This window comes from Oryctolagus cuniculus, chromosome 2 (assembly GCF_964237555.1).
Source record: "Oryctolagus cuniculus chromosome 2, mOryCun1.1, whole genome shotgun sequence".
Classification (NCBI taxonomy): domain Eukaryota; kingdom Metazoa; phylum Chordata; class Mammalia; order Lagomorpha; family Leporidae; genus Oryctolagus; species Oryctolagus cuniculus.
Window position 1 is genome coordinate 103,779,637 of NC_091433.1, and position 18,751 is coordinate 103,798,387.

Below are 18,751 nucleotides of genomic sequence, written 5' to 3' on the forward strand. Positions count from 1 at the left end.
AGAGTGCTTTTGCACAGCGGCTCTTCCGCAAGATTACAAAGACTGGGAACCTAGCCCATTATTAATATTTTTGTAAAAAAATCATTCTGGCTTCTTTCAGGGCCGTATCAATTTCAAAGGTCGCTCTCGGGGTGGGAGCAACTGAAGTTGAAATGAACTGAATGTTAAATGTAGCCTCGGAGCGGAAACTCTGCTTCAGAATTGAAAAGTTGGTGGGATATTCATAGGAGTGTAATATGAGCACCGGATCCCAAGTCAGGGTCAAAACTTTGTTGCAAACTGTATTGGCTATTTGTAAACTGGCTCCTCAGGGACTGGTGGAGGATAAGGTAAGAAGGCGGAGTGGGTTGGTTCCCGCCCAGCCTTGAGACTGTGGACTGCCCTTTCTCATGCTAGGGGAATCTCTTCTCCAGGACTTGGGGTTTTAGGAGGTGTCAGTGGTGGCCTCCAGTCCTCCCGGCTCTGGGAAGCCTATCCTTGACTCAGCGCAGAACTCATTTCTTCATCCTTGTCAACTGGTTTACACCTGAGAAATGGAAACGGTGGTGAAATCTATAGGAAAATCATCATGCTGCGGTTTGCAAGTGACACTGTTTGCCTTTTCCTAGATGGAGCTATTGATTTTTTTTAAATCATGGAGGGATAGACCCATATGGGCATCATCTTAAGATTCTGGAATTATGCTTTAAAACTGAACAAAGGGATCAAAAACTGATGACCTAAATTTCCTTTCAAGAATTAACAAATCTCTTCCCCTTTCCCCTACCCTGCCGCCCCAAATCCTACTCATCTGTAGTTAATCTAAGAATTAACATTTAGCAAATTACTGCCTTAGTGCCTTAAATGAGGTATGTATGCCTAGTGGTTCAGTTAATTAGAACCCTGTGCTAATGAGGTCACGGGTTCAGTTCCCCAAGGGGGCTGGTTCATCTCGCTGTGGTCCCCCTCTGAATCCCAGCCAGCTCTCCAAATGGACGTTGGTCACAAATGCCATTCTGGGGAAAGGATCAGTGTGGACTTTTCACCATTTGTGGGGAAAATAACTCCGAACAGATGCCTTGAGTTAGTTTGGAATAGGACAGGGATCCCATGGGTACCAGGATGGTTACCCCAGGGGCTGCAAGGACTTCTCACAGACTATGCCTAGGGCCACACTTCCTGAAGGTGGCTTCCATACTGGAGAAATAGGTTGATGTGTGTGGGAAGTTCCAATCCCACCAGTTAAAGGGAAACATCACCTAATAACAGTAGGGGGCGGAAGGCTTCATCTAGATTCAGAGGGGCGCTTGAGGGGAATCTTGTTGAATTTTCACCCCTTATCTGAGTGATGCATGGTCACTTTGGCCTCCCAGCTGACATCTGGACCCCTGCTAGTCACAGCTCTATTTCTCACAGCCAGGCTGCTGCACCTGCTGCAGTAGCTATGAGCACTGTGAGGGAGAGTGAGTCTCCATTCTCTACTCCCAGCTCTCTTTCGGAAACCCCTTTTTCATGTCCAGTTCTGAGGCGACTCTCACCAGATCATGACCAGATGCATGGATATCCTCTGGGGCCCCTTCTTGGATTTAGGGAAGGAAAATACTTAATGAGCTGCAGCTGTGCCTGGTAGCATTTGCCACTGAAACCAGCAACCTTGGGGTGGGCATTGAGCTAGTGGCTAAGATGCCTGCATCCCAGATCAGACTACGAGTTCAATCCCTGACCCTGGATCCTGAGTCCAGCTTCTTGCTATTGTAGACCCTGGAAGATAGCAGTGATGGCTCAACTCACTGGGTTGCTGCCACCCACATGGGAGACCTGGAGTGAGTGCCCACCCTCCACTCCAGCCCAGCTGCTGCTTTTGTGGGCATTTAGAGAGTGAGCCAGTGAATGGGAGCTCACTGTCTGTCTTTCTGCTTCTCAAATCAATCAATCAAATTTCATAAATAAACCAGCAACTCCTGCTGGCTTTCTGCTGTCTTCCAAGGACAACTTCTCCCTGGCAGAGACAAATTTTGTTTTTGTTTTTTAAGATTCTTAGCAATTTTGACCACTGAATGCTTTTCACCTGGAAGAAGGGTTTGTACATAGTAGGGATTCAATAAGTGTTTCTTGAATGAATGAGTAGATGAAAGAATCAAATCAGTTCCATTTATTTTTAAAGATTTTTAAAAATTTATTTAAAAGGCTAGAGAGAGAAAGAGAGAGACAGAAGATCTTCCATCTGCTGGTTCACTCCCCAAATGGCTACAGTGGCCAGGGCTAATTCAGGCAGAAGCAAGAGCCAGGGGCTTCATCATAATCTCCCACGTGGGTGCAGGGGTCCAAGCACTTGGGCCATCCTCCACTGCTTTCCCAGGTGCATTAGCAGGGAGCTGGATCAGAAGTGGAGCAGCCGTAACTCAAACCAGTGTCCATTTGGGATGCTATCATAGCAAGTGGTGGTTTAACCTGCTCTGCTACAGCACCAGCCTTGAATGGACTCCATTTAGACAAGGGCAGTGTTTTTGGTTCTTTTCTTTTTTTTTTTCTTCCTCTTACAAAATAATATGTGGTTGTTGAAAATATCTTAGAAGATAGAAATAAGCAAAAATTGAGAAAATAAAAACCACTCACAGTGCCGTTCCTTGGAGATAACCATCATTGCCCTTTTTGGTTTCATGATAACTATTTATGAAGAGACTTCCGAACGCTTGTGGAGGGACAGGTGTTATGGTGCCTCAGGTGAAGCTGCAGCTTGTGATGTTCACATCCTACAAGGAGGTCCCTGGGATTGAGTTCCACCTTTTTTTTTTTTTTTTTTTTTTAAGATGTTACAGAGAGAAGGACACACACACACACACACACACACTCACACATATCTGCCATTCACTGGTTCATTCCCCACATGGCTGCAACAAGCCAGTGGTGGGCCACACTGAAGACAGAAACCAGGAGTTTCATTCAGGTCTCTTACATGGGTGGCAAGGGCTCAAACACTTGGACTATCTTACACTGTCTTTCCCGGGCTGTTAGCAGGGAGCTGGGTATATTGAGCAGCCAGGACTTGAACTGGTGCCCATATGGGATGCAGGCATCTCAGGCAGTGGCTTTACCTGCTACACCACAGCATGAGCCCCCCATGTCCACTTCTGCTCCAGCTCTTTGTTAATGCACGTCCTGGGAGGCAGCAGATGATGATTCGAAGGTACTTAGATTTCTGCCACCCACATTGGAGACCTGGTTGGAGTTCTTGGCTCCTGGATTCAGCTGGCTTAACCTTGGCTGTTGTGGAGAGTGAGCCAGCAGATGGAAGATCTCTGTCTCTCTGTCTCTCTCTCTCTCTGTTAAACTGCCTTTCAAATAAATACACATAAATAAATCAACTTTTAAAAAGCCCGTGGAAATAGAATTAAGCGATACATTAATTATAGTGAAAGATTTAAAAATCCATGCATTTGAGGAGTCATCCAAAAGTTTATAAAAAGAGTACTATGGAAAAAACTATGCATGGATTTCAATATTGTTTTGCACCAAAATAAGCTTATCTGTGAATTCCATTTCAATGAACTTTTAGAAAGAACCTCATGCCTGTCCTTCACAAGGGAATCAGATAGTATGTGTCATTGTTCAATCTTTGTGACTTATTATATCAAAAAGTTTACATGATATGATATATTCTTCCACATTATCAATTTTAATTTTTTTCAGGGTATTTCATTGTATGATACTAGTTCAATTTAACCAGTTGCATACTATAATATCCTTGTGGGTAATATGTTTGTTTGTTTCTTGGTATAAGCTCCTCCAATAAAGTCCATGTTTTTTTAATTCAATATGTGTTGATCAGAAAACTACCACCAGTTTGTACTTCTATCTGCTAAAATCTGGTGTGCCATCACTCTCCTCCTTTGCTGAACAGTGAATATTATATTTTTTTTGAAATTTTTGCTGGGGCAGGCATTTGGCATAGCAGTTAACATATTGGGACAGGTGTTGTGAGAGTACTGGTTTGAATCCTGGCTCTGCTCTCTCTCTTTCTTTTTTTAAAGACTTTTATTTATTTGTTTGAAAGTCAGAAACACAGAGAGAGAAGGAGAGAGAGAAGAAGAGGGAGATCTTCCATTCACTGGTTCACTCCCCAAGTGGTTGCAACGGGCTAGGCTGAAGCTAGGAGTCAGGAGCTTCCTCCAGGTCTCCCAGATGCGTGCAGGGACCTAAGCACTTGGGCCATCTTCTACTTCCTTCCCAGGCACATCAGCAGAGAGCTGGATAGGAAGTGGAGCAGCTGGGACTCGAATTCATGCCCATATGGGATACTGGCACTGCAGGCAGAGGCTCAGTGTTCTGTACCACACTGCCAGCCCCATGGATCTGCTCTTAATTCTAGCATTCTGCTAATGCAGATTTTGGGAGACAGTGGTGATGCCTCAAATATTTGGGTACTAACAGTGGTTGTGGGCATTTGGACAATGAGCCACAGGATGGGAAATCTCATTGTCTTTCTGTTTCTTGGTGTTTTAAATAAAATAAATAACTATTTGCTAATTTCATAGGCATAAAGTGTATCAATTTTATTATTCATAGAATTCCTTTTAGTAATATTGAAACTGAATATTTTTAAAAATGCTATTTATTTATTTATTTATTTATCTGAGAGGCAGAGTTAGAGACAGAAAGAGGGAGAGACAGAGAGAAACGTCTTCATTCGCTGGTTCACTCCCCAGATGGCCATAATTGCTGGAGCTGAGCTCCAATCAGAAGCCAGGAGCTTCTTCCTGGTCTCCCACATGGGTGCGGAGACCCAAGCACTTGGACCACCCTCCATTCCTTCCCAGGCCATAGCAGAGAGCTGAATTGGAAGAGGAACAGACGGGACACAAACTGGTGCCCATATGGGATGCTGGCGCTGCAAGCAGAGGCTTAGCCTATTATGCTAAAACGCTGGCCCCTATTTTTTTTTAATCTGGTCATTTTTATAGGGGGAGAAAGAGAGAGAGAGAGACAGAGAGAGTGAGTGAGCTTCCATCTGTTAGTTCATTTCCAAAATGCTCATAACAGCCTTGGGTGTGGTGGTATGAACCCTGAGCCAGGAACTCAATCCAGGCCTTCCATATGGGTGGCAGGACACAATGACTTGAGCTGACTTCCAGGCTCTGTATTCGGAGGTACCTGGAGTCAGGAGCCAGAGCCTGGAATTGAACCCAGGTACTCTGCTGTGAACACAGATGTCTTTACTGCTGATCCAAATACTGACTCCTCAGGGCTGGTGCCGCCTGCAGTGCCGGCATCCCACATGGGTGCTGGTTTGGATCTTGGCTACTTCTTTTCTGATCCAGCTCTCTTCTATGGCCTGGTAAAGCAGTGGAAGACGGTCCAAGTCCTTGGGCCCTGCACCCATGTGGGAGACCCGGAAGAAGCTCCTGGCTCCTGGCTTCAGATCAGTTCAGCTTTGGTCATTGCAACCATTTGAGAAGTGAACCATAAGATGGAATAAGATGCCCCCAACAACACACACCCCCTCTCCGCCTCTCTGTGTAACTCTTTCAAATAAATAAGTAAATCTTAAAAAACAAAAAACAAAAAACAAAAAAACAAAAAAAAACAAATACTGACTCCTCTGGCCATTTTTCATCTCTTTGCAAATCACCCATTAATGTCTTCGAGGACCCATTAATGTAACTTGTGGGTGCAGAATACCTGCCCTCTGTTTCACTGGGTCATTGTTGAGAATTTGTTGGAGGGGCCGATGCTGTGGCATAGCAGGTTAAGCCTTGGCCTGTGGTGCTGGCATCCCATATGGACATTGGACTTGATTCAGCTTCTTGGTAATGACTTGGGAAAAGCAATGAAAGATGGCCAAGTGCTTGTGCCCTTGCCTCTCATGTGGGAGATCTGGAAGAATCTTCTGCTTCTTGGTTTTGGCCTGGCCCAGCCCTAGCCAATGCAGCCATCCTGGGAATGAGCCAGTGGATTGGAAGATCTCTCTTTCTCTCTTGCTCTCGCTCTCGTCCCCTCCCCCCCAACTCTTTCAAATAAGTAAATATTTTAATGACAACAAAAATAATTTGTTGGAATAATCTATTTGGAATTTTTAAAAAGACTTATTTATTTATTTGAAAGGCAGAGGCAGAGAAAGAGAGAGAGGGAGACAGAGAGAGAAATCTTCCATCTGCTTGTTCACTTCCCAAATGGCTGCAAAAGATGGAGCTGGCCTGATCTGAAGCCAGGAGCCAGAAGCTTCATCCACATCTCCCATGCAGGTGCAGGGACCCAAGGACTTGGGCCATCTTCTACTGCTTTCCCAGGCCACAGCAGAGAGCTGGATCGGAAGTGGAGGAGCCAGGTCTTGAATGGGCACCCACGTGGGATGCCGGCACTGCAGGCAGCAGCTTTACTTGCTCTGCCACAGCTCTGGCCCCTATTTGAATACATTTAAAACCTACAAAGCAATACACAAACACGTTGATCAAACATGTGACCTGGTAGAACAAGGACAAGGAGGACCAACAGGCTGCATAGGGAGTTCTGAGCATGGGGCTGGTAACTTCTGCTGGGGAGCGGCGGAGGGCTAGGGAGAGACACCTGTGGAGAAACAGAAAGGCGCCATTGGCAGAGAGATTGAAGAGCTTGGAAAGGTCACTGGTTATTACAACAGGCACAATACCGGGGCTGGCAGCTGGAAATGAGAGCCAGTTACAAAGGGAAGGGAGTAGGACTGGCCAGGAAACTGTAGGACGCTGCAGAGACCAGGTGGGGGTGGGCAGGCTTTTCCTGAGATGCCCTGAAATCACCCGTTGAGTGCTGCTTCTCTGGAGACACACCTGAACTCCGGGCTCGCCCCAGCACAGATGTGTTCAAGAGCAGAAGGAGGAACCGGGGGCCCCTGGAGACAGGTGTGGTCCCCTGGCTACAGCACAGCTGTGCTGCTTTCTGCTAAGTGCCTGAAGTAGCCGCACCTGCAAAAGGCATGCAAACTAGATGTATAATTAAAGATAAAAGTACTACAGAATGCCCCCAGCCTGACCCTGTTTATGTAAAATGATACACAAGATATAAACACACACGCACACATGCACAGTTATATAATGTATACTGCATATGTGTTCTACATGGATATGGGTTATGTCATGCATGCCCGTGTGATTTCAAGACAGGGACAATGAAGCAGGATAGAGAGAAATCCTTATCTTTGTTTACCTTTTTAAGTAATGATGGGTCTTTCATGGAAAGTGCATATCGTGCAAAAACTATGCATGGAGTGCACCAAAAGAAACTTACACCTTAATTCTGTTTTTCCGCAGACATGTTGAGGTACCCTTGTGTTGCTGCACTTGTTACAGTATGTTTTATTTTTCTCATTTGAAAACAAAGAAAAAAATTAGAGTGAACAAGATGTAAATTGCCACCCTCCCCTAGGCAGCAGCTCCGGGTGGGGAATTCACTAGGTAACGGGAGCTGAGCTCTGGGCTGTCATTAGAGCCAGCGCCAGCCCTGGCAGGGGAGACCCAGGGAGCACCTGAGAGTCACACCTGGGCCCCGCCGTGTGTGCAGTGGTGGTGCTCTTGGCCATCTCACACCTCCGTGACAAGGGGACACCTGGATGACAAGGAGGATGCTGTGCCTTCTTGGCAGGCAGAATCCCCACCAACAGGTACGGCCGCTTCTGGTCTGGGAGCAAACGTGTTCCCTCCTTGCAGATCAGCTGTGCGGCTGGCTTGCTTTGAGGAGACAGGAATTAATTACAGGGCAGAGAAGAGGAGCCTGGTGGAGGGGGGAGAAACGGGGACTTTGCTCTCCTTGGGTCCACAGGCTGCCATTGCAGTGGATGAAACAAAGTGTCTGGTGTTTTATGTTACTTTACCTCCTGCAAGCTGCATTTTAAGGCAAAACCCCATTTCCTATTTTGTCCACGTACCAGGCACTGTGCAGGGGCATGGGGACCAGGTGAGAAAAAGGCTGAGGTGACTGCTGCCCTCCTGGAGGGTACAATGGTTTGGGGACATGGACAGTACACGAGGGACCAAACCAGTAGAACACATCATCACACGTGGTCATGACGGCTGAGAAGGAACGGCTGTGCAGGTGACGATCAGGGTCCAGAGGCTGTGACACATTTTTATTTTTATTTTTTTAAAAAGATTTGTGTATTCATTTGAGAGGCAGAGTTACAGAGAGAGAGGGAGAGAAGGGGAAGCAAGGAGATCTTCCATCTGCTGGTTCATTCCCCAAGTGGCCTCAATGGCCAGGGCTGGGCCAGGCCAAAGCCAGGAGCGAGCCAGGTCTCCCATGTGGGTGGCAGGGGCCCAAGCACTTGGGCCATCTTCCTCTGCTGCTTTCCCAGGAGCATTATCAGGGAGCTGGGCTGGAAGTGGAGCAGCTGGGGTTTGAACCACAGGCCCATGTAGGATGCTGGTGTTGCATTGCAGGTGGTAGCTTGAGCTATTGCACCACAAGGCTGGCTCCTGTGACAGGTTTCTCTGAGTAGACGGCATTTCCAATGAGTCAGGAATGAAGAGGTGGGACCAGCAGGTGGATGGGGTCGGTATCAGCATGGGGCTTGGCCAGGTGTCTGCAGTCTGAGCTGGGCTGGGATGTGGTGAGAGGAGGTGCCCTTGGTGTCTGACTTGGTAACAGTTGGGGAGTTTGATTTGATCTGAAGAGCAAAGGCAAGACGAATGTGCTTAACAATCTAGTCTACTGGTATAGCACACCTAAGCCTCAGCGTGGCGTGTGAGAGATTTGTTCAATGTGTACAAAATAAACACAGTAGATCCATTTTTGCTGTTCTGAAATATCTCACTTGACATATTTGTAAACTTTGGTTTTGACCATCATTCCACAACTGGACATGAAAAGCCACCTACTGCCATGTAGATTTATTTTCACAGCAAGACCAAGCTGTGGAGGTGAGAATAAAGTCTGCTGCTTAGCCAAGCTGGGGAGCAGTGGTTCATGAGATGAGACAGACCTTGCTGCACCAATGGCCTCAGAGGCCCTGGTTGCAGGAGTTTGTGGTGAGCAGGAAGAAACTAGGGGTGGCTCTGGCTGTCCCCATCACCACTTCTGGTCAGCTAGTGTCTGCTGGCCAGGTAAAAAGGAGACTTGGTCTCCCTGGCCTCACTCTACAATCACTGAACATCCACAACCCCACCTTAATCAGGGCCCCCAAATCCTGAGGTTGGAGTGAGGGCCAGGGAGGTGAGTGGGAGTCCTGGCTTTCTCCCCACTCCCAACATGTGAGCATTTGTGGCTGGGATGGCTTTGGCTATGCTCATGAGCGCAGGTGAGCACCTGGGACCTCTGTTGCTCTGTAGCCCTTGCCTCCCTCCCTCCCTCTATGGAATTATTTTCAAGAAAGGCCACTGTGTGAGGTCCCTCCAGGTCTGTCAGCACTTTGGGACACACATGAGGCATTGAATCCTGCCAGAGAGGATTACCAACCACCTGGGAATCTGCATTTGCTAGCACACTCCTGCTGGTAGCCCTTTGGGACAAAATGATCCTTTGGCAGTCTCAGCAGCAGCATGTAGAGTATGGCACCCTTTTCTGAGCTTGAAACAAAGGCACCTACAATCTGAGTTCCAGCCCTTTAGAAAAATGGCATGCACCTGGCATTTGGCACTGGCAGCCACCGGAAGAGGGAGTATAAGGCAGAGAGATGAACCTGGGCTTTGAGGGTTGCAGGGACCTGGGTTCCAGAGCATGCCCTGCACTTACTGCTGTGGGATGAAGGAGCAGGTGATTTAAATGATCTTACTAGAGCCCATTTTAGCATCTTAACATGGGAGTAGCACCATCTTCCTCATAATATGAGGAAAGATCGAAAATTTTGTGGTAAGTGGAATTAAAAGAGAAGTTTATTCTGGTGCAAAAACTTTATGAAATCCATGCACATGAGGGGTCTTTAAAAAGTTAATGAAAAATGCTTATTATGAAAAAACTGTGCATGGATTGTTTCAACATTTTCTTTCCTTTTTTAAAATAAAATCTTTATTTCAAAGGCAGAGTTGTAGACAGACAGGGAGCAGGAGAGAGAGAGAGAGAGAGAGAGAAGAGAGAGAGTTTTTCCATCTGCTGATTTATTCCCCACCAGGTTGGAGCCAGGAGTCAGGAGTCCTTGGGGGGTCTTGCACATGGGTGCAAGGATTTGGGCCATCTTCTGCTGCATTCCCAGGTGCCTTAGCAGGAAGCTGGATCAGAAGTGGAGCAGCCGGGACTCAAACCCAATGCTCACATGGGATGCCACTATCATAGATGGCAACTTAACTCACTGCGCCACAACACTGGCCCCTCAATATTTTCTTTACACCAAAGTAAACTTATCTTCTATTTTTTTTAAAAAAAGTTTGTTTATTCATTCAAAAGGCAGAGTGACAGAGATAAGGGAGGACGAGCAAGTGAGAAAGAGAGAGAGGGAGAGAGGGAGATAGGGAGAGAGGAAGAGGGAGGGAAGGAGGGAGACAGGGAGAGGGAGGGAGGAAGGGAGAGAGAGAGGGAGGGGGAGAGAGAGAGAGAGAGAGAGAGAGAGGGAGTTTCATTCATTGGTTTACCCCATCAATAGCCAAAGCATCTAGAGCTGGCCCAGACTGAAGCTAGGAGCCAGGAACTCTATCTGTGTCTCCAATATAAGTGGCTGGAACCCAAGTATTTGGACCACCACCTGCTGCTTTTCCAGGTGCATTAGCAGGAAGCTGCATCGGAAGCAGAGCAGCAGGGATTTGAACTGACACTCATATGAGACGCTGGGGTCACATGTGGTGGCTTAACCTGCTGTGCCACAATACTGGTCCCAGTAAGCCTATCTTTTAATTTCATTTTCCACAAACTTTTTCCGAAGTTCCCTTGTGTATTGGTGAGGATTAAAAGAGAGGAATTAAAATGTCTGGCACACACAAACACTCAAGAAATGTTGGTCTCTATGCCCCTTTGTCCTTAATCATTTCGTGAATCTCTCCCCAAATAGAACATCCTTCAGGGCAGACTCCTTCCCAGTTTGTCTACGGGACATCTAGAGGATGTGAAATTGCTTTGTGTGTTTTGTGCTAATTGAACCTCTCACTTTAAAAGAGGCAAGAGGAAACCTTGAACAATGAGCCTTTTTAAAGTAGTCAGCACTGGACACCCATATCAAAGATTATTCTTATTAATATACTTGCTTATACATGGACCTCCACACATCAAATATTTAGAAGTGGTAGCTGGAGAAGCCAGCGCAGTGGCTGGCAGGCCGTGGGGGCGTTTCCCACGTGTGCTGGGGGGTGGTGCAAACCCAAGCAGGGGAGACCCTTTAATTCTGTGACATGGTCTGGGGGCTCCAGTGGGAGCTACTCTTGGCGCAGTGTCTCCTGGCTCTGGCCTGTACTGGAGCTGTCAGGACTCCCACATAGCCCATCCTTGCAGGCAGCTCTCTTTGAAGTCCACAGGAACTCTTTGAATGGAAAACATACACAACGGGGTGTTGATGCAAATAAGAATCAGACCTGATGTATGCAGGGAATAAAGGTGCTTCTCACCCTAAATATCAGCTCTTTAGCCTGGAAACTCTGGTTTGATCATTGAATAAAAGAGCCCTCCTCTTCTCCCTTTAAAAAAAAACACCTCACACTCCGTCAGCAAAGCTCCACCATCCATTTGCTCAGGAGATGATAAACCAGCTAATTATTAGAGAGTTTTAATTAAGCAACAGATATAGACAGAGCAGGGATCTGTTTTTACTTTAAACATATCAGTAGAATAAACACTCTCAATTCCAGGGAAACTTGCTAAATGAAAAAAAATAAACACTGCTCACTTTTGAGATATCACTCATTGAGTATGATAATTTAGAAAAATATCTCTATTAGAGACAGTTAGAGAGTTTTTTTGGGTTGGAAAAGCCATCGCCGTTGGAATCTAAAGCTGCAGTTTGTAGACAGGTTAAGTAAATTAAATCACTCACTGTCTTTTTTTTTTTTTTCCAATGGCTTTAAAAGTTAAAGGTAATTTGCAAAGAAAATGCTCAGTTTGAATTGGTTTGTAATATCTGTTAATGATCTTTAAAAAAATCCACTTATTCACAATTCTGTCCCTGAGGGAATTACAGTGTGCTATCAGAAAAAATTCCTAAAATCTGAAATGTCATTAGCTAGTGATTTCTTTGCAAGTAAAAAGCCCCGAAAAAAAATTATAGAAGGTATACAAGTGCACAGGACCATCACTTTGATGAATAATATGTGTTTTTCATAATGTTTCATACCTGAAAATGCAACAATTGAGATCCAAGCTGCTAAATTACAGAGCTGTCTTGTGAATTACCTAGGTGTAGGCACACCTTCTGTTTATTTCACACATGCATTGCGTTCTTCCATATATTTATAGATTGTTGATGTAACAACAGTCTTGTTAGGAGCTTCGATTATGTTCATTGTGTTTACCTTTTGAAAGCACAGGGTGTTGCCTTAAATCAGGCCTACAGGTGTTGCCATCCGGGGGATTAAAACAATAGCCAGGTTCCCAGGGCCAGGTGCCCTGAGTGGTGGTGCCAACGCCAGAGTTTTGCTGCATCATAGATAACAGAGCTGTGAAATCTTACACCAAAGGGAAACTCCTTCCTGACCCCAGCTGGTGATCAGGTTTTGCCTGGAAGCAGGGGGAGTCTTTGTAATACAATGCGGGGCAGTGAACTGCAGATGCTGGTTTGGCTGCTATAAATAGCTCATCTTTTTCATTTGGGGAGGGGAGGTTCAATTTTATTAAACTATCAGCTATAGGTTAATTATACATTTCATAAGAAAGCCTCTTCTGATAGCCAGCCTAAACTTGTCGCCTTTTAACCCTGCTTGCTGTTATAAGGCTAGAAGTGTATGAACCTTTTAGGATTCTCATTGTTTTATCCGTTGAGCCATTAGCTTTTGTTTTCTTGTTTTTCCCACTTCGCAAGTTACTCATCTCTTAGCTCAACTGGAGAGGGTCCATGTTCTATTCATTTTCTCCCAGGGGAAGGCATTCTCTTCCTCTTAGACCGCTGACCTGACATCATATGCATGGTTCTTATTTCCCCGCTCTGTAACGGACCGAAGGAACAAATAGAGCTCAAGTAAGAACCAACGTGGTCATCCAATAAAAAACTGATTGATTTTCATAACGATTTCTGTAACACTTTCTGTTTTTCTCCAGTGTGGTTTGGATATGGTTGTCTCCCAAGGGTCCATGTGTCAGAATTTTGGTCCCCTGTGTGGCTGTGTTGGAAGGTGGTAGGAGCTGTAGAGGGAAGTGCTTAGGTCTTTGGGGACAGTGCCTTAGGAAGGGAGGGTTAGTCACCTGGGTTACTATAAAATAGCAAGCCTGGTGTCTCCCTGCCCTCTGGCCATGCCGTCTCTCCCTCTCACACATACTCCTACTGTGTGGTTCCGTGTGCTCTGAGGTGACCTGGCCAAGGAGGCCCGAGCTGGAGTCGGTGTTATGCTGTTGGGACTTTGAGCTTCCAGGACTATGAGCTAAATAAACCTCTTTTCTTTGTAGGTTACCCCACTTCGGGTATTTCATTATAGATACAGAAAGGAGACTAACATGGGGCTCTATGGATGGACGACGCAAAGAGCGGAAGCATGTGCCTCAATGTGCCATCGTCCCAGGAAAAGAAAAAAATATAGCCAATGTTTTCATGTGCCCTTGAAACGGAACTCCACCTTCCGCCTTGAAGGTAGCCACTGTCTTGACTTCTGACCCCAAGATTTGTTTTCCTTTTCTTGAACTTCGTATAAATAGAGTCATATGGAAGGTATTCTCTTTAAAGATTTTAATTTTATTGTGGTGAGAACAGTTAGCATGAGTAGGTGTCCTTTTGTGTCTGCTTTCATTGTCTCAGGAACATTGTGTTTGTGAGCTGCATGTCATAGTGTATTGTCTCATATTTTCTTTGATTGTACTATTATGGCACAGTGTCTCCATTTCACCCACCCTGATGAACGTTTGGGTTGTTTTGAGTTTAAGGCGATTTCAAAGAATGCCGCTGCAAACTTTCCTTTGCATGTGTCTGTGCTGTGTGCATCCTTTCTGTTCAGTCTTGGAGACACTAAAGGGGAAGCTACTGGATTGTAAGACTTGACTGACTATAACTAAGCTTTAATAGCTAATGCTTTTCCCAAGAGATTGCCTCAGTTTCCACTCCCACCAGCAGTGGGTAACAGTTGCAGCTGCTCTGTATCCTTGTTGGCACCTGGTATTCTCAGTCGTGTTGGTTTTGGTAATTCTGTGGCAGGTGGTAGAGTCTCATTGGGGTTTTCTTATTTTCTTAAAAAGATTTATTTACTTATTTGAAAGAGTTAGAGAGAGAGAGAGAGAAGAGAGACCAGAAAGATTTCTTCCATAGGCTGTTTTGTTCCCCAAATGGCCACAACAGCTGGGGCAGAGCTGATCCAAAGCCAGGAGCTGCTTCAGGGTCTCCCACGTGGGTGCCAGGGTCCAAGGACTTAGGGCATCATTTACTGCTCTCCCAGGCCATAGCAGGGAGCTGGATTGGAAGTGGAGCAGCCAGGACTTGAACCGGCACCCATATAGGATGCCGGCACTGCAGGTGGTGGCTTAATCTTGTGCCACAGTACTGGCTCCTTCATTGTGATTTTAATTCACTTTCCTTGGCTATTAATAAATCAAGCATCTTTTTCAGGTATATTGGCCTTTTGTATATTCTCTTATGTGAATTTTTTTTTCAATTATCCTCATTTTCCTATTAGATCGTTCATTTTTCTCATTGATTTTAGAAGATATTTATATATTCACTACCTGCAACACTGCCATGCCATAAGGACATGGATTCAAGACCTGACTGTTCCACTTTCAATCCAGACCCCTGCTAATGTGCCTGGAGAAGGAGTTAAAACAAATCACAAAATATCATTTGGGGCTGGTATTTTGGGGTTGTGCAATGCTGCCTGCAGTGCCAGCATCCCATATAGGTTCTGGTTTGAGTCCTGGCTTCCCAGGACTCCTGCTAATGGGCCTTGGAAATCAGAGGGAAATGGCCCAAGTGTTTGGTCCCCTGCACCCACATGGGAGACCTGGAAGAAGCTCCTGGTTCCTGACTTTGGACTGGCTCAGCCCTGGCCAGTGTGGCTGTTTGGAGAGTGAATCAGCAGATGGAAGATCTCTCTCTCTCTCTCTCTCTCTCTCTCTCTCTCTCTCTCTCTCTCTTTGTAACTGTGCCTTTCAAATACATAAAATAAATCTTTAAAAAAAGAAGATATTTATATATATATTCTAGGTATGAAGCTTTTTGGTTGCAAATATCATTTACCCTCTCCAAGCTTGACTTTCACTCTCTTTAAATGGTATTTTAGATGGACAGATGATTTTAATTTAACTATACTTTTAATTTTAATACAGTCTAACTTACCAATAGTTTCTTCCATGGTCAATGCTTTCTATGCCCTATTTAAGGGAACTCTGCTTATGCCAAGCCATGAAAGTATCCTCCTTGTTGCTCTACCTTTCAATAATCCACATAGTACTGATACAGCGTAAGGTTGGACAAAGCTTTTTCTTCCCTGTATGACATGCATTCCCTCTGCACTGCTGATGAAAAAGACTTCCCTTTCTTCAATGCTCTGCCGTGGTAGTTTTGTCATAAATCAAGCACTCATCTAGAGAGTGATCATATGACTTTTTTCCCTTTATTCTGTGTGCATGGTGAATTATTGGATGATAAAACATTTTTTTTTAAATTGAGAAGCAGGAAGGCAGAAAGAGAGAGGCAGATAGACAGAGAGAGTTCCCATCCTCTGGTTCACTTCCCTAATGCCTGCAAACAGCAGGTGGTTGAGGGGTGTGGACGAGAAGGGAGGCACTGGAACCAGGAGCCAGGAATTCAATGCAGGTTTCCCATGTGGGTGACAGGAACCCAATTACTTGAGCCACTACCACTGCCTCCCAAAGTTCGTATAATTAGCTGGATGCTGGAGTCAGAAGCCAGAGCCAGACGGTGAACCCAGGTACTCTGATACAGGATATGGTCGTCATCATTGGCATCTTAATCACTGGCCCAAATAGCCATCTCTGAGTGGGTTTCTGGAATATTAAGCTGACCTTATATTTTGGAGAAATTTGCTTGTGATATTTTATGGATTACTGCATGGGTTTTGCTCATATTAGTTAAAATTAATTTTTATGGTTTTCAAGTGAAATTTATCTGTAATTTTTTATGTATAAGTCCTTACTGGTTGTTTCATCAAGGTTCAGTTTGCTCATAAAATGAGATGAAAAGTATCTACCTTATATTCTTTTAAAAATTCAATTCCAGTATGGTAATGGTAATGACAGATATGCAGACTTTGTCCTGGTTGAGTATTTACCACAATTTTATTACTTTCCAGGCTTCTGTGTATTTTGACTTAGACTTCCAGCAGCAGGCTGCTTTTGGGTGAATTAGCACTGGAAAGGAAGTAGCCTGAGACTGTGTTCTGCGGGTGCACTGGAGCTGGGTGCTCTTGAGTCCAAGGTTGGAATCTGTCACTCCATTCCAATCCTGGAGTCCATGATTAAGGCCCGTACCGAGTTGAAAAGAGAACCAATAATAGGAGAAGCCTTTTTGAATGCATAATGAAAATTCAGATAAAACAACTGATTCCCACCAAGAATCTTCAAAGTAAGTTCTATGTTTGACTTTTGATTCCTTCAGCCACTATTCCAGACTTTATTATTATTTAAAAAATTTGTTTTCAAATATTTTATTTTTATTTGAAATAGATAGAGATAAAAACAGAGATAGAGATAGAGAGAAATAGAGAGATAGAGATAATGATAGAGATAGAGATCTTTTATTTGCTAGTTCACTCCCCAGATGGCTGTAATGGTTGGGGCTGGGCTGGGCCAGAAGTCAGGAGCCTGCAATTCCATCTGGATCTCTCATGTGGGTGTTTGGGGCCCCAGCACTTGGGCCACTGTTTTTCCTGGCACATTAGCAGGGAGCTGGATTTGAAGCAGAGCAGCTGGGACTCAAATCAGCACTTGAATATGGGATGCCAGCCTTGCAGGCGGCAGCATTACCCTCTTACCCTCTGCACCACAAGGCCAGTCCCCAGACCTAATTTTTAAAATCTCCTTCTGTACTGTATAAATCATATATCACCCCATTTCTGCTTTCCTACCTACTGTTGTCCTAGCTCTTGCCTGGGCTGTGGCATTTGTGTGCTTCCCAGGGTGTATTTTGTTCTCTGCTCAGCCATTCAACTGTTCACTGTAAAATGGAAAGCTGGCTGTGGTCACCCTTGTCTGAGAACCTAGTGCTCACGGCTCTGCATTGCCTTACAAGGCTCACTGACGTGGTGCAAGTTCTCCCATGACCTGGTCTCTTTGCCTTTTCAGGGTGCTTCACAAAATACCCTGAACTGGCTAATTTATAAGCACTAGACATCTATCGCTCACAGTTCTGGATGCTGTGGAGTCCAAGATCAAGGTGCTGATGAATTCAGCACCTGGTGCTTGCTTCATAGGTGGTGCCTTGTTGCTACATCCTCCCGTGGTAGAAGGGGCTCTTGTAAGCCTCTTTTATGAGGATACTAATCTTATTCATGAAAGTGGAGCCCTCATGGGCTCATCATTTCCTAAAGGCTCCACCTCTTAATACTTCCATCCTGGATGTTAGTTTCCCACACAGGTCTCTTGGCAGAACACCTCTCAGACCATAGCCCCCGGCTCTCGCTCGCCTCTCCAGCCTGCTTTTTTGTCTCACTCTTGCCTTTGGTTTGATATTCCTGCAGCCCTGTCTGCTAGCTAGAATCTGGGATTCTTTGTGTTCCAGCTTTTGCCAGTGCTAATCTTTTTTCCCTGGAATGGACTATTGTTATCATTCTCTTGGATAAATCCGTTCTTCAAGACTCAGCACAGGTTAGATGCCCTTGGCCCCATCCAGCTGGTGGCTACCTGGATCTCGTCTCTGCATTGATGATTTCAGGTTTCATTTCACCTCTTTTTGGAAGTTTGAGATAGAATAAAATGGTCAAAATGCTATGACCAGCAGAGAGATAGGAAGGCTAAGGTTCTGGAAAATCTGGAGATAGAATCTCTTCGTGTGTAACTGAGTTGGGTGTAGGTGATTTAAATACTCTTATGACTGAATCCACTTTTTAGAGAGTGGATTAGCCACCCCCTCCAGAGAACCAAATTTGAGCAATTGAGGAGTTTAAATGAAAAAAAAAAAAAAGCCCACTTAAAAGGCAAATTGACCAATATCCTTCTTCTTTCTCTTATTAATAAAAGAGTTTACACAGCAACTCTTTTAGAAATTGTGTGAGAGATTCACAAGGATCATTAAAGTCTCTCCTAGACACTTCTTTCACTTTGTGAAATTGGCTATCCCGTCCGCACGGTGTCACGTACAAATGCACTTTCTGGGGCTCTCTTCTCTGTGAATGGCCCCTCAGTGCACAGTGCTGCCATTCATTTTATTTGGCCCATTTATTGCAAGTACATTCTAAATTTGGCCTTAATTATTTTTCCTTTCACGAAAATATTTTGTGGGGTCTTTTTGAACCCTGACTACTTCCTTCTTGCCCCTTAAAACAGAAGCCAGGAGTGTTATTTTTGTTCTCGTCTAATTAAAATAATTGCTTGGTTCCTTTTAACTAGATTCATGCAGTTATTAGCCTAATACATGGATGGATGCCACGGAGTGCTTGAGAAACAAAATGAAAAGTGATCATGTAGGTTCACATGAAAAAGATTCCGTGGTGCCAAGGAGCGTTATTACAAGCTGGCGTTTTGTAAGGGCCTTTGGTAAACCTGGCCCCCCATACCCTTACTAAAAGACTATTAA

General features: G+C 44.9%; 1 long non-coding RNA gene across 5 annotated transcripts in view; it reads left to right on the top strand.

The window, feature by feature from the left end:
- LOC108175989 (uncharacterized) overlaps window positions 1–18,751 on the top strand; it is a 58,954-nt gene that overhangs the window by 32,099 nt on the left and 8,104 nt on the right. For all 5 annotated transcript variants that reach the window (XR_011386442.1, XR_011386441.1, XR_011386438.1 and 2 more), the window contains exons 3-4: window positions 13,462–13,642; window positions 16,311–16,582. This is a non-coding gene — a long non-coding RNA (uncharacterized lncRNA). The remainder of the gene's footprint in view (window positions 1–13,461; window positions 13,643–16,310; window positions 16,583–18,751) is intronic.